The sequence below is a fragment of the Eptesicus fuscus genome, chromosome 14 (assembly GCF_027574615.1).
Source record: "Eptesicus fuscus isolate TK198812 chromosome 14, DD_ASM_mEF_20220401, whole genome shotgun sequence".
Taxonomy (NCBI): Eukaryota; Metazoa; Chordata; class Mammalia; order Chiroptera; family Vespertilionidae; genus Eptesicus; species Eptesicus fuscus.
In genome coordinates, this window is record NC_072486.1 from 57,555,669 (window position 1) to 57,569,458 (window position 13,790).

The 13,790-nt window shown below is 37.4% G+C and overlaps 1 protein-coding gene and 1 pseudogene across 1 annotated transcript in view; both read left to right on the top strand.

Moving 5' to 3' along the window:
- Nucleotides 1–13,790, top strand: part of CNOT4 (CCR4-NOT transcription complex subunit 4) — a 157,201-nt gene that overhangs the window by 104,196 nt on the left and 39,215 nt on the right. The window lies entirely within an intron of this gene.
- Nucleotides 3,668–7,681, top strand: LOC103294136 (signal transducer and activator of transcription 2-like; annotated as a pseudogene).

Consider the following 13,790-nt stretch of genomic DNA (forward strand, 5'->3'; position numbering starts at 1 on the left):
GATGCTCTCTATTCACTGAGCCAAGGCAGCTAGGGCTCATCATTGATGTTTTTATCTCTCTCTCCCTGTTTCTTCCTCTCTCTGCAATCAATTTTTTAAAAAGTCATTTGAATTAAAATCATATTCTGGGCTTATAGTACCTAGAAAATTCAGAACAGAAATTTAAATTTGAATTATCTCTTTGAGATAACATTTGTTTGTTTTTTTAAATATAGTATATAAAAGTAATATATTTTTATTGAAGGAAATTTAAAATATATACAAAGAAGTAAATATATGTAATCACAGTACTTGGACATTTTTCTGAAAATGATTTGATGTATTTTTTAGTAGTATTTCTTTTTCCTGTCAATAAATACAATCTATAGCCGAAACCGGTTTGGCTCAGTGGATAGAGCGTCGGCCTGCGGACTGAAGGGTCCCAGGTTCGATTCCGGTCAAGGGCATGTACATTGGTTGCGGGCACATCCCCAGTAGGGGGTGTGCAGTAGGCAGCTGGTCGATGTTTCTCTCTCATCGATGTTTCTAGCTCTCTATCCCTCTCCCTTCCTCTCTGTTAAAAAATCAATAAAATATATTTTTAAAAAAATAAATAAATACAATCTATAGATTGTTGACCAATCTATTTATATTTCACAATATTTGAATTCATAAATCCGATTTAGAAGAATACATATTAGACAATATAATACTGAATCATCTCAACCATTAGCATGTATATCTCTCTATTTAAGTGATTTGTGTCCCTCAGGAAAGATTTTCCTTTTTGTCTTTTTCCTATTTTATTGTAGTGGACCTCCAACTGAGAATCCCTAGGCTAAAAATTAAGGAACAGTGTTAGAAAGTGGTACTAGCAGGTCCTTGTCCTTATCCTATTCTTTACTTATAAGGATATCTTCAATGTATTATGCACTCTTAAGTATGATTTTGACCATTTGTTTGATAAATATTTTAATCATAATATGAAAATACCTTATTTCTAATTTATTGGACTTTTTTCTTTAGATTAGAAGTGAAAATAGGAATTTACCAAATGTCTTTTCAGCATTTATAACAAGTATTTAGCTTTTTTTAAATTTACTTTTTGTGATCAGTTATAAATAGATTTACTAATATTTTATTGGCTTTGTCTTTATACAGAGTATGGTCAGAGTACATTCATAACTGTTTTAGTAAGCAGGAGAGTAGTTTACTATGGGCCACAAGTTGTAGAGGGAAGACCAAAGAGGATTTATTTAATTTTATTATTTTATATATATTTCTATTGATTTCATAGAGGAAGGTAGAGGGAGAGAGAGAAACATCAATGATGAGAGAGAATCATTGATTGGCTGCCTGCTGCATGCCCCCTTCTGAGGATGGAGCCTGAAACCCTTGGCATGTGCCCTGCCCTGGGAATCAAACTATGACTTCCTGGTTCATAGGTCGATGATCAACCCCTGAGCCAGGGCCCAAGGAGGATTTAAAACAGTGTGCTCATTTAATAACTTTGCCCAAAGCCAATGCTACAGAATATCAGCTGGGACATGGTTTTATGCATTGCATAACTACATGATAAAGGAATTTTTTTCCTAGGAGTAGAGGAGGAGTTGATTTTTGTTTGTTTAAGTAGGTCCCCAAAATTTATTAAGGGCAGTTGATGTTCTAAGTTAGAGAGAATTGTGGCTTGTTTGTTTGTTTTGGCAAGCTCCTATAGCTTTCTTTCTTTCCACGCTAACCCCTACAAGAGAGTAAGTTTGACTGTCAGTGATGCCAAACGTCTGCTTTGGTCCCCATTTCCACATGGCCACCATACAGGGTACAGCAGTAGGGATAAATTTGTAGATACGTTTTCTTCTTCCCATAGGGTAAAACTTAACAAGTTAGAATGATGAGCAGCATAACTCTTTCCATTGTCCTACCCAAGAGAAGTTTTTATTTAAGATAAGGTGAGAATTAGACTTTATAGGGAAAAAAAGGAAATTAATGGTTTCTTTCCCTCTTTCCTTGGCATTCCTATATAGTGAGGAGCAGTTTTAGAAGAATTGTTAGAAAGCAAAACCTGGAACCTTACACACTGACACTAAACTTACAATGTAGTTTTTTCTTATTTCTAATTCAGCCAGAGTACAAATATTAAGAGTACTATAGCTACTAATCCCAATTTGTCTTTAGTTCTTTCTCACTTAAATGAACAATAAATTCTAAAATGGAATGTGGCATTTTCTTTCTCCCCTCCATATTATGAATTTGAAAGTATATCTGTCAGTTGAGTATTGATTATAGATGTGCTGTTTTTCTATATTAATAAGGTACTTTGAAATGACATATAAACGGTGAGATTTGGGAGTGATATCACTACTATACAGTAGAGATATTTAAGGACTGGGTATTTTGTTTTTAACTTTGGCACTTAAAATACCTTCATTTAGATTGAGACACTATTTGTTCATCAACTGAAGACTTTGGGGCAAGTTAGAAGCCAGCCAAGTTGGCCAAGCATCTAAAGATTCAAATGGAGGCACAGTTGTGTCAGCCTGCCTGCTTGCAGATAGTTGTGAATTTTGGTTTCTTTACCTATAAAACAAAATATTTTAATTTTATATTAATGATCTTTCAAGCTCTAAAATCTAATACATTCAGAGACTTTGAGAAAACTTTATTTGATAGATGTTTTTTCACTGTGTTGCTCTTCACTTCCTCTAGTACAGTGATCATTAGATATCAGGCATCTCAATTTAGACGAATTGAATTAGAATCTCCAGGGACAGAACCTGGAAAATATTTTAATTAAATAAATATAAACATATGTATTTGTTTTTTGAAGAGCTTTATAGCACTGAATTTCAACTGCTGGGTTAACTGAAAAATATTTACTCCTGAGAAATCTGAATAATGTTCATCATTATTTCAGAACTATTTTAAGACTAGAACTTAAAAAAATTAGTGAGATTGTTTGTATCAAAACATATTTAGGAATTTTGATCTATAGGTATTTAAACACACATCATTACCTTCTGGAAATAAGGTCTTGATTATGTTATGAGACCAAACTATCAAAACTTTTTAGTCCCACTTGAATTCAGTGATTTCAATCAACTGTGTCTTCAGGTGTCTTGATTTCGCTTTCTCTCAGCACACAACTTGGCAATATTTGAGAGAACTATAGGTATAGGTAGTCTTCCAGCTCATAGCCTTTTAAAAGTGTCAGCCTATTTTTGCCTCTCATTCTTGAATTTGGTTCAGTTTATATTATCTGCTTTTCTTTGCTTTTATCTAAGAGAACCAAATTAATATGCTTCAACTTTTCAACACCTTTCTTTTTCCCTTACTAGGCAACCTCTGCCCCACTGCTTTGTGCAAATGGTTGTTAATCTTTCCTGTTAAAACTGGAATGAATAACAAAAACTTTTGCTTCAAAATGTAAACTATTTTTTCAGTGTGGCAAAAAGAGGTTGATTTAAGAAAGCTTGGACTGAGTGGCAGCCAGTGTTGGTGCATCCGGCTGGGAATGTCTAGCTCCGGCGTTCAGTTACCCTTTCAAGTTTGCTATGTGGGGTGGGTCAGAGGGTCTGAAGCCAAGACGGCTGGAGGCCCTGGTGCTGGAGCTCCCTCTGGAGACTAGAAGCTGTGACCAAAGCCTCTAGAGGGAGTGGGAATTGAGTCCCTAGCCAAACTCAGACCCCAAATGGTACAGTGAGAGATTCTGCAGAATCTTGACAGCCCATTTTAGGATCAAAGAGCCTCCTGCTGGTGGACATTTGATAGTTATTTGGCAATCTGGATTGAAGACCAGAACTGGCCAGGAGACTACACTGCACAACGATAACTCCAAAGCTAACATGCTATTCTTCCACTTCTAATACCAACTGAACTATGAATATGGCTGCTGTAGCCAGCACCCCGAGTGCTTGTTGCTACAGCACAACTTGTGAAAATTTTATCAGGACATTCAAACCTTTTCCCAGGGTCCTGTCCAATTGGCTGAGATGATCTTTAATTTCTTTAATTCTGATCCAGGCTCAGAGAGCTCAGTCAAGCAAGGAGAACCAGGCCTTGAAACACCTATGGAGAGCCGGCAGCATGGCATTGAATCCTGGATCCTGGAATTGAGGGCTTTAAGATGGAAAAGCTGGTGAAATCTGTCAGCTAACTGAAAGACCAGCAGGATGTCTTCTGAAAGACCCAGACCCCAATATGGATGCCCTGTGTCGACCTTTATGGACCAGAGAGCAGCAGCTTCTATGGTAGACTCAGTGAACTGGACAAAAGAAGGAAGGAGGTTCTGGGTGCTTTTAAAGCACTGCTAGTGCAATTAACTACCTTAATTGAGGAAATGTTGCCTAAGTTGGAGGCATAGAAAATCTAGCTGCAAAATGCCTGCTTTGGAACTGCCTGGACCATGGTTGGAATACCTGGAAAAGTGATTCACAGCTGGAGCAAAGCTGTTGTTTCACCTGCATCAGCTGCTGAAGGAACTAAAGGGATTAAGTCACCTTGTTAGCTAGCAGGATGACCCTCTGACCAAAGGGATGGACCTACAAAAGGCCCACGTCACAGAATTGCTACAGTGTCTGCTTCACAAAGCCTTTGTGGTAGAAACCCAGGTCTGTTTGACCTTCACTCCCATCAATCCCTCAACCTTAAGACTTGGAGGAAGTTTACTATATGAACAAGGCCACTGCTGAGATTCAAAGAAGGCAGTGGAGTCATTGACTGCAGAAATCTCCATTGACAAGAGACTGTCATTACAAGGTTTCCAGAAGTTCAGTATTCTGACTTCAAACCAGAAAACTTTGCCCACAAAGAAGGACAGAGTCAAGGCTTAATTTGGGACTTGGGCTACCTCACTGATTGAGCAAGATACAGGTGATTTGGAAAGGGCAACAATGGGGCTACTAGGTATGAGAGAGGAACTGCATATTATCAGCTTCATGGTTGGATACACCTACCAGGGACTGAAGCAGGAGCTGAAAACAGACACCCTCCAGGTGGTTAGTATTTCTGTTTCTAAGATGAACTTACTCTCAATTGCCTGGGCCTCAGTTCTCTAGTTCAGTCTGCTCAGCTTAACTCCCCAGAATTAGCACTTCTTTTTCAAATCCCCCCACCCCCCGCCCCCAACCTCTCCAAAAAAAGTCTTCCTAGACTTTGCTGGGTCCTACTTTCAGTTGGCAATCTTACTATGGTTGGGAAAGCCCTTGACCTGGAGCAGTTAAGCAAGCTGAGGGACAAACTGATTGAGCAGAACTCTAGGGTTGAGTGTGCATTGTTGTCTCGGGGTGACTTCATTAAAGCAAGAGAGTCCTCCACCCCCCAGGACATGGCTGGACAAACCTGACAGATCTCTGGAATGATGGACACAACATGGGCTTTGCAAACCAGAATAAAGAACATAAGCTGCTGAAGAGACCATTCTGGTGCCTACTATGTTTCAGTGAATCATCAGAATGGAGAACACCAGGATGATGATAAGGTTCTCATCTACTCTGTGCAGCTCTATACCAAAGAGATACTACAATCACTCACACCGACTGAAAGCATCCACCACTACCAACTGCTCACTGAGGAGAACATAGCTGAGAACCTGCTGTGCTTCCTCTACCTCCAAATCCCCTGGGATGAGGCTTTTGGGTGCTACTAACAGGAGATAGTTTTCTCTAAGAATGGAGGAAATACCCAAAACACAGGCTCATTGTGGTCTTGAACACACAGGTGGATGAGCTGCAACAACTACTGGAACTTAAGCTGAAGCCAGAACTGGAATCATTAGAGCTGGATCTGGGACTAGTACTGGGGCCAGAGCTAGGCCTGAGTTTAGAACCTCTGCTTGAGGCAGGGCTAGATCTGGGGCCAGGACTGGAGTCCACACAGGTGTGCATGGTATCACAGAGTGCCAGAGCCAAACCTGAGACTATAACTGAAGCTGGAGCCTATATCCTGGAGCCAGTACCAGGAAACAACTGCCATTACTCTAAGACAAGCATGTCAAACTCAAAGGCTAACACAGGCCCAATAAACAAGGTTTAAGTTTACTAGAGGCCCAGTGCACGAATTTATGCACCAGTGGAGTCCCTTGGCCTGGCCTGTGAGGTCAGGCCAAAATCGGCTCTCTCCCTAGGGCAGTGGTTCTCAACCTTTCTAATGCCACAACCCTTTAATACAGTTCCTCATGTTGTGGTGACCCCCAACCATAAAATTATTTTCATTGCTACTTCATAACTGTAATTTTGCTACTGTTATGAATCGTAATGTAAATATCTGTGTTTTCCAATGGTCTTAGGTGACCCTGCTAGCGGTTCTCAACCTGTGGGTCGTGACCATCTGAAAACACAGATATTTACATTACGATTCATAATGTAACTTACCAGACATTGCATAACTGCACAAATTGATAAGAGTAACGCAAATAAACCTATTTTTCTTGTTTTCCGAAAGCGAAATATTTCCTGTTGTGCACACCAAACAAGTCAGTACAAGACTAATAATGTGGCAATCAGCTGCTAAAATATTCGCTGCTAGTATTAGTGGAGAGAGGTGCGCCTGAGCGGAAGGCGTGGAAGGGAAATGAATGCAACACTATTATAGTAATCAGTCATTAGCGAATGTTGTAATTCGTTATTAATAAGTATGTATAGCAGGATATTGTAAAAATTAAGTTATGAAATTTTTATTAAAGTTTCTTACATACCATTACATTGGCTGGGCCGCAAAAATATTCACTGTGGGCTGCATGCAGCCCATGGGCCGTGCGTTTGACATTCTTGCTCTAAGATGTAACCAAAGGTGCAAATGAAAGGCCCTGTACAGGCACGCCTAATTTTATTGTGTTCCACTTTATTGTACTTCACAGGTGTTTTGTTTGTTTTTTAAGTTAAAGGCAAGGCCCTCCACCAGCAAACAGATTGACTTGCCTTATTGCAATATTTGCTTTATTATGGTGGTCTGGACCTGAACCTGCAATATCCTTGAGGTGTGCCTGAACAGGTGGCTGTTTTGTGCCTGGTATGTTAGAGGAACATCCCTACTCAGAAAGAGGCCTTTATGAGCAGAAGTAGCTAATGAACTTTGTGCTGAACAGGGGAGTGTGGGCCAGTTTGGGAAGAAAAGGTAACGTATAGATTTTTTGTTTGTTTTAAATATAAAAGCCATGTGCAATTTATCATAGTGTACCCAGTCTTCCTTCATCTGATATCAATGGGACTTGGTAGTTTTTGACCAGTACATTTAATAAAGTGGGCCTCTTTCTTCATTAGTAAATAAATGTAGTGTTTGTTTTCCTTTCTTAACCTTCTTGGCATGATAATGGACGACAGTGGGTAGGTGGATTTTGAATGTAAAACAACAAATTTGTTAATAGATCACAGTTTAAGCAGACACAGAGTTTTGTTTGAGGAAGCATGTTTGACATCTGATGTCAGGGTAATTGTAAGAACTTTGACCTGTTAGGCCTTGGGATATTTACATTCTGTCTAGCCATTACATATACAAAGAGTTCATATTTATTAGAATTGGAATTTGTAAATATACTTTTTCTTGGAGTTATACGTACATTTTGAGGGCCCCTCTTTATTTTCCACTTTTACAGTGAGCTTCTTAATTATCCTTAAAATAAATTGAAGAATATACTAAAACTCAGTGGAACATAAGCTTACTGATATTTTGCCCCATCCCAATTTTTCAGCAGTTGTCTTTGGATTGATGACCATTATCTATAAATTTTTAAACATCTTTGATAAAACTTTGGTAAAGTTTACAAAATCTGCTTATAAAACTGCAGCTGGCATGGTGGATAAGATGCTATAAGTTATTCTAATTGGCTGTAATTCATAAGCCTTCTTAGATTTATTCTGAATGTAATGTTTTCATATATTGCCCTTAACATTAACAGTCTGCCCTCAACTATATTGAAAATTATTTAGTGCTCTTTGTTAGTGGTGATTGGAAAGGTGAGGCAAGATTCTTTGTAATGTCTTGCTTTCATCTTTTCATGTCTTACTGTTGCTTCCTTTCAACTTTTAGCCCTTATTTCTATATTATAAAAATAGTGCAAGTTTGGGGAAGATGGCAGAGGAGGTAGCAATAAGAATCTGTCTGATGTTACTATTTTGGAACTTAGAAGTCTGTAAATGTTTTGCAACTTCAGGAAAAGACTTGGTAGTTAATTTTGGTTAATTTCAGCTCTTAATACAGTAGCAGCCTGACAGGCAGCTGTTCACATGTTTCTGTAACACCTTGAACATAGCTTGAGGGAACCAGGATGGGCAAAAAGGACCCTGTTCCCCAAATTTTGAGGTTCTCTTCTCTGACTGCTGAGGATTGCTTCTCTGTCCACAGAGGTGTGGACAGAGTCAGGCAACCATTGTTGCTCCTCCCCCATTCTTATTACAACCTCTTCTCCCTCTGGCTGAAGTGATTATAAGGGAATTTATTGGACTAAGTGCCCCTCCCTCACCCCTTTCACAATTTTCATTTTTTCCCCCTTTTGGGAGCCAGACATTAAAGACTAGGACATTAAAGAACAACTGTATATGGGAGAAATTAGAAAATGACTCTGTATGTTCAGGGAAAGCTCAGAAAGGACCTGAGAAGATCTTAAGTTTACACTTAAGGCTGATCCTCAGCACAGAGACAGCCTACAACAATAAAACAAACAAACAAAATCCAATAACCAAAAAGCAAACATTGGAGAAGGGGAAGAATCTGATTTCCAAAGGGTCCATATTACTAGATTCAAATTGCCGGTGTTCAACAAGAACAACAACAACACAACAAATCACAAGTCATATAAAGAAACAGAAAAATATTGCCTGTTCAAAAGAAAAAAAAATCAACAGAAAGTGTTTCTGAAAAAGAATAACAGATACACTAGACCAAGACTTTAAAACACCTCTCTTTAAAAATCTTAAAGAACTAAATGAAGATGTGAAGAAAGGCAAGAAAATGATATATGAACAAAATGGAAATATCAATAAAGAGGCAGAAAACCTAAAAAGAAATTCTAGAGCTGAAAAATATAATAATTGAAATGAAAAATTCACTAAAAGAGCCAAAGGTAGATTAGAACAGGCAGAAAAAAGAATTAGCAAATTTGAAGATAGGACAATGGATATTATTGAGTCTAAGGAACACAAAGAAAAAAGATTGAAGAAAAGTGAAGAGAGCCTAAGGGACCTGTGGGACATTCTCAAGCTGACCAGCATACACATTCTCAGAGTTTAAGAATGCGTAAAGAAAAGGTGCTATTTGAAGAAAAAGTGGCTGGAAACTTCCCAAAGGCATGAATATAAATATCCAAGAAGCTTAATGAATTCTAAGATGAACTGAGAGAGATGCATGCTGAGACACATTATAATCAAACTTTAAAAACCAAAGACAAGGACAGAATCTTGAAAGCAGCAAGAGAAGCAAGTCATCACATAGATATATGATCCTCAATAAGATTATTAGCAGATTCCTTATCAAAAACTTTGGAGGCCAGAAAACAATGGGCCAAAATATTTAAAGTGCTAAAAGAGAAATAAACCCTATCAACCTCAAGAAACCTATATCCAGCAAAACTGTCCCCAGAGAATGAGGGAGAAATTAATACCTTCTCAGCTAAACAAAAGCTGAGAGGGTATTAATTTCTCCCTTAAGCATTTCTTGCAAAGTCTATAGGTTACAAATGTTCTCAGCTAAACAAAAGCTGAGAACATTTGTAACCTATAGACTGCAAGAAATGCTTAAGGGAGTCCTACCAGGTGAAATGAAAGGATTCTAGACAGTAACTCAAAGCCTTATGGAGAAAGAAAGATCTCAATAAAGGTAAATAAGTGGGCAGTTACAAAAGCTAGTATTATTGTAACAATGGTTGTAACTATACTTCTTATTTCTTACATGAATTAAGAGATCAATACATTTAAGGTCCTATACATTAATGTAAAAGCTAGTATTACTATAACTGGTTTGTAGCTCCAAATTTGTTTTCTACATAATTTAAAGAAACTGCATTTAAAAGAATTACTATTTTGTTTTTTGGTGCACAGTGTATAAAGAGGTAATTTTGTGACATCATCAACTGAAAAGGGTAGAGATGGAGCTGTAAAGGAGCAGAGTTTTTGTATGTATTGAAGTTAAGTTAGTGTAACTATAGTGTTATAGCTTTGGGATGTTAAATGTAACCCCCATAGTAACAATAAAGAGAATTGTTCTAGAATATACACAAGAGGAAATAAAAAAGAAATTTAAACATTTCATTCCAAAATAAGTCAACTAAACACAAAAGAAGACAATGCAGGAAATGAGGGAGTGGGGGCAGTTATAAAAATAGTGTGATGACATAAGTAACTCCATCCTTATCAGTAATCACTCTAAATGTAAATGGATTCAACTCTCCAATCTAAAGACAAAGATTGGCAGACTGGATAAAAACACATGATCCAACTATATGCTGTCTACAAGAGATTCACATTAGATCCAGAGACACAAGTTGAAATTAAAAGGATGGAAAAAGAGAGTAGGTGTGGCTATACTAATATCAGATAAACTTTTTAAGTAAAAAAAGATTATGAGACAAGAAGGACATTATCTATCTATTTATATCTATATATATAAAAGCCTAAGTGGCTGTTATGACTGGTTGACCAGTCGCTATGATGAGCACAGACCACCAGGGGAAAGACGCTCAACGCAGGAGCTTCCCCCTGGTGGTCAGTGTGCTCCCACAGCCAGCCTCCCGTGGTCCCTCCCACTCACCAGTCAGCCGGCCCCAATTGCCGGCCTGGCCGAGGAACCCCACCCGTGCACAAATTTGTGTACTGGGCCTCTAGTATATTAATAAAAGTTTCTAACCTGCAAGAAGAAAAAACATGAAGTACCTAATACCAGGAAAATAGAATTAAAGGGATAAATAGTTCAACAGTAATAGTTGGAGACTTCAGTACCCCACTCACAATAATGGATAGAACAGCCAAACACAAGATAGGTAAAGTTAGCTATATCTAATAGACATATACATAACATTGTACCCAAAAATAGAGTACACTTTCTCCTCAAGTGGACAGGGGATATTTTTCAAGTTAGAGCATATGTTAAGTTAAGTCTCAGTAGATTTTTAAAGGTAGGTATCATACCAGGTTGTTGTTTTTTTTGTGTGTTTTTTTTTTTTTTACCATAACCGGATGAAGTTAGAAACCATTAACAAAAAGAAATCTGGAAAATTAAAAAAATTGGAAATTAAACAACACTTTTAAACAACTAATTTATCAAAGAAGTCACAAGGGAAATTAGAAAATACTTAGAGAAAAATGAAAAAGAAAATACAGCAAATCAAAGCTTATGGGAAACAGCAAAAGTGGTGCTAAGAGGGGAATTTATGGCTATTCAGTAGTCCTTTCATATATACATTGGGTAAGTTTCAAGACCCCTAGTGGATGCCTGGAACTAGGGATAGTACTTAACCATATATATACAATGTTTTTTCCTGTACATATGTACATACCTATGGTAAAGTTTAATTTATAAGTTAGGGACAGTAGAGATTAACAGCAATAACTAACAATAAAATAGGCATTTATAACAACATCTATAATAATAAAAGCATAATATGCTAATTAGACCAGACATCCTTCTGGACGTCCTTTCGTCCTTCCAGACAAAACTGGGTCCTGGGTGCCAGAGGGAAGCTGGTGCTGACAGCTGGGGGAAGGAAGGCCTACTCTTGCACGAATTTCGTATATCGGGCCTTTTGTACGGTAATAAAAGTTATGTAAATGTGGCATTTTTTTTCTGTTTTACCAGCTTTGTTGCTGTTTTTTAATGCAATAAAGTAAACATTCCAATCTCATAAAAGTCTAATTTTTTAGCAAAGCTATTTTTCTTTATAAGTAAGAGGCCTAGATTTTTAAATGAGCAGCAAGTTCCATACTACAGCAGCACACAGATAACTCCCAGAGCAATTCATTGACCTGACAGCAGGAAATAAAGACATATCATCAGAATCCACGTGAGCAGTATCACTTTGTTCAGAAGCATTAGGCTTCCTTTTTAAGTAAGATTTTATTTTGCTATTTCTAGAGAGATTGAGAGCATCTATATAAATAAAATGCAAACATGCTTTTTTATTCATCTGACATGATTACACCTACATGCTGAAAAGCTGAAAAGAAAGCAAAGAGATTGGAAGCAGGGCTCAGATTCTTACGTTTTTTATATTCACGATTCTACTTTAAGGCATCATGTGGCATTATTAAATAAAATAAGAGTTACTTGAACACAAGCACTGTGCTACCATGACAGTCGATCTGATAACTGAGAAGCCTACTAAGTGAGTAATGGGCATGTGATGTTTACAGCATGATGTGCTGGAGAAAGGGCTGATTTATGTCCCATGTGGGGTGGAGCAGGATTTCATTATGCTAAGAACAGTGCACAATTTAAAACTTATGAAGTGTTTATTTCAGGAACTTTTCATTTAATATTTTCAGACCTTAGTTGACCTCAGGTAACTGAAACCGCAGAAAACAAAATTGTGGATAAGGGGGGACTATTGTAAATGTTTACATGAAAAAACAAGAAAGGTTCCAAGTCAGCAATCTAACTTTATAACAACAACAACAACAACAAAAACAACAACAACAACAGAATAAACCCAACAACAACAAAAACACAGACTAAACCCAAAGCTAGGAGAGGAAGGAAATAATAAATATTAGAGCAGAGATAAAAGAGAGAAAATCAATGAAATAAAAGTTGGTTCTTTGAGATCAACAAAATTGACAGCTAGCTGGACTATATAAAAAAGAGAAAAGGTTCAAATTACTAAAATCAGAAATAGAATTAGGGACATTACTACAGATTCTATAGAAATAAAGAAAGCGTTATAAGAGAGTACTGTGAACAATTGTATGCCAACAAATTGAATAACATAGATGAAATGGACATACCTAGAAACAAAATCTACCAAGATAAAAAAAAAAAAGCGGGGGAAGAAATAGAAAATATTAATAGATATATAACTACTAAGGAGATTGAATTAGTAATTTTAAAAAAGCTGTCTACAGATTCAGTACAGTCCATAATCAAAATTCCAGTGGCAGATTTTGCAAATAGAAGAACCCATTCTAAAATCCATATGGAATCTCGAAATATCCCAAATAGCCAAATAATCTTAAAAAAAGAAGCAATCTTTTAAGTAATGAAAGCAATGTGTTATTGGCTAAAGCAGATATATAGACCAGTGGAATAGAGAGTCCAGAAATTAACTCACATATAGGGTCAGATGATTTTTGACAAGGATGCCAAGACCATTCAATGGAGCAAGGACAGTCTTTTCAAGAAATGGTGCTGGGAGCCATGACCTGTTTGGCTCAGTGGATAGAGCGTCGGCCTGCAGACTGAAGGGTCCCAGGTTCGATTCCGGTCAAGGGCATATGCCTTGGTTGTGGGCACATCCCCAGTGGGAGGTGTGCAGGAGGCAGTTGATCAATGTTTCTCTCTCATCGATGTTTCTGACTCTATCCCTCTCCCTTCCTCTCTGTAAAAAAATCATTAAAATACATTTGAAAAAAAGAAAAAAGAAATGGTGCTGAGAAAACTGGATATCCACAAGAAAAAGAATGCTGTTGAACCTTTACCTAACACCTTATTCAAAAATTGCTTCAAAATGGGTCAGTGACCTAAACATAAGACCTAAAACACTAATAGGGCTTCACGACATTTATTTAGCTTCATGGCATTGGATTTGGCAATAACTTCTTGGGTCTGGTACCAAAGGCACAGATAAAAGAAAAAAAATTAGACAAATTGGACTTCATGGAAATTTTAAAATT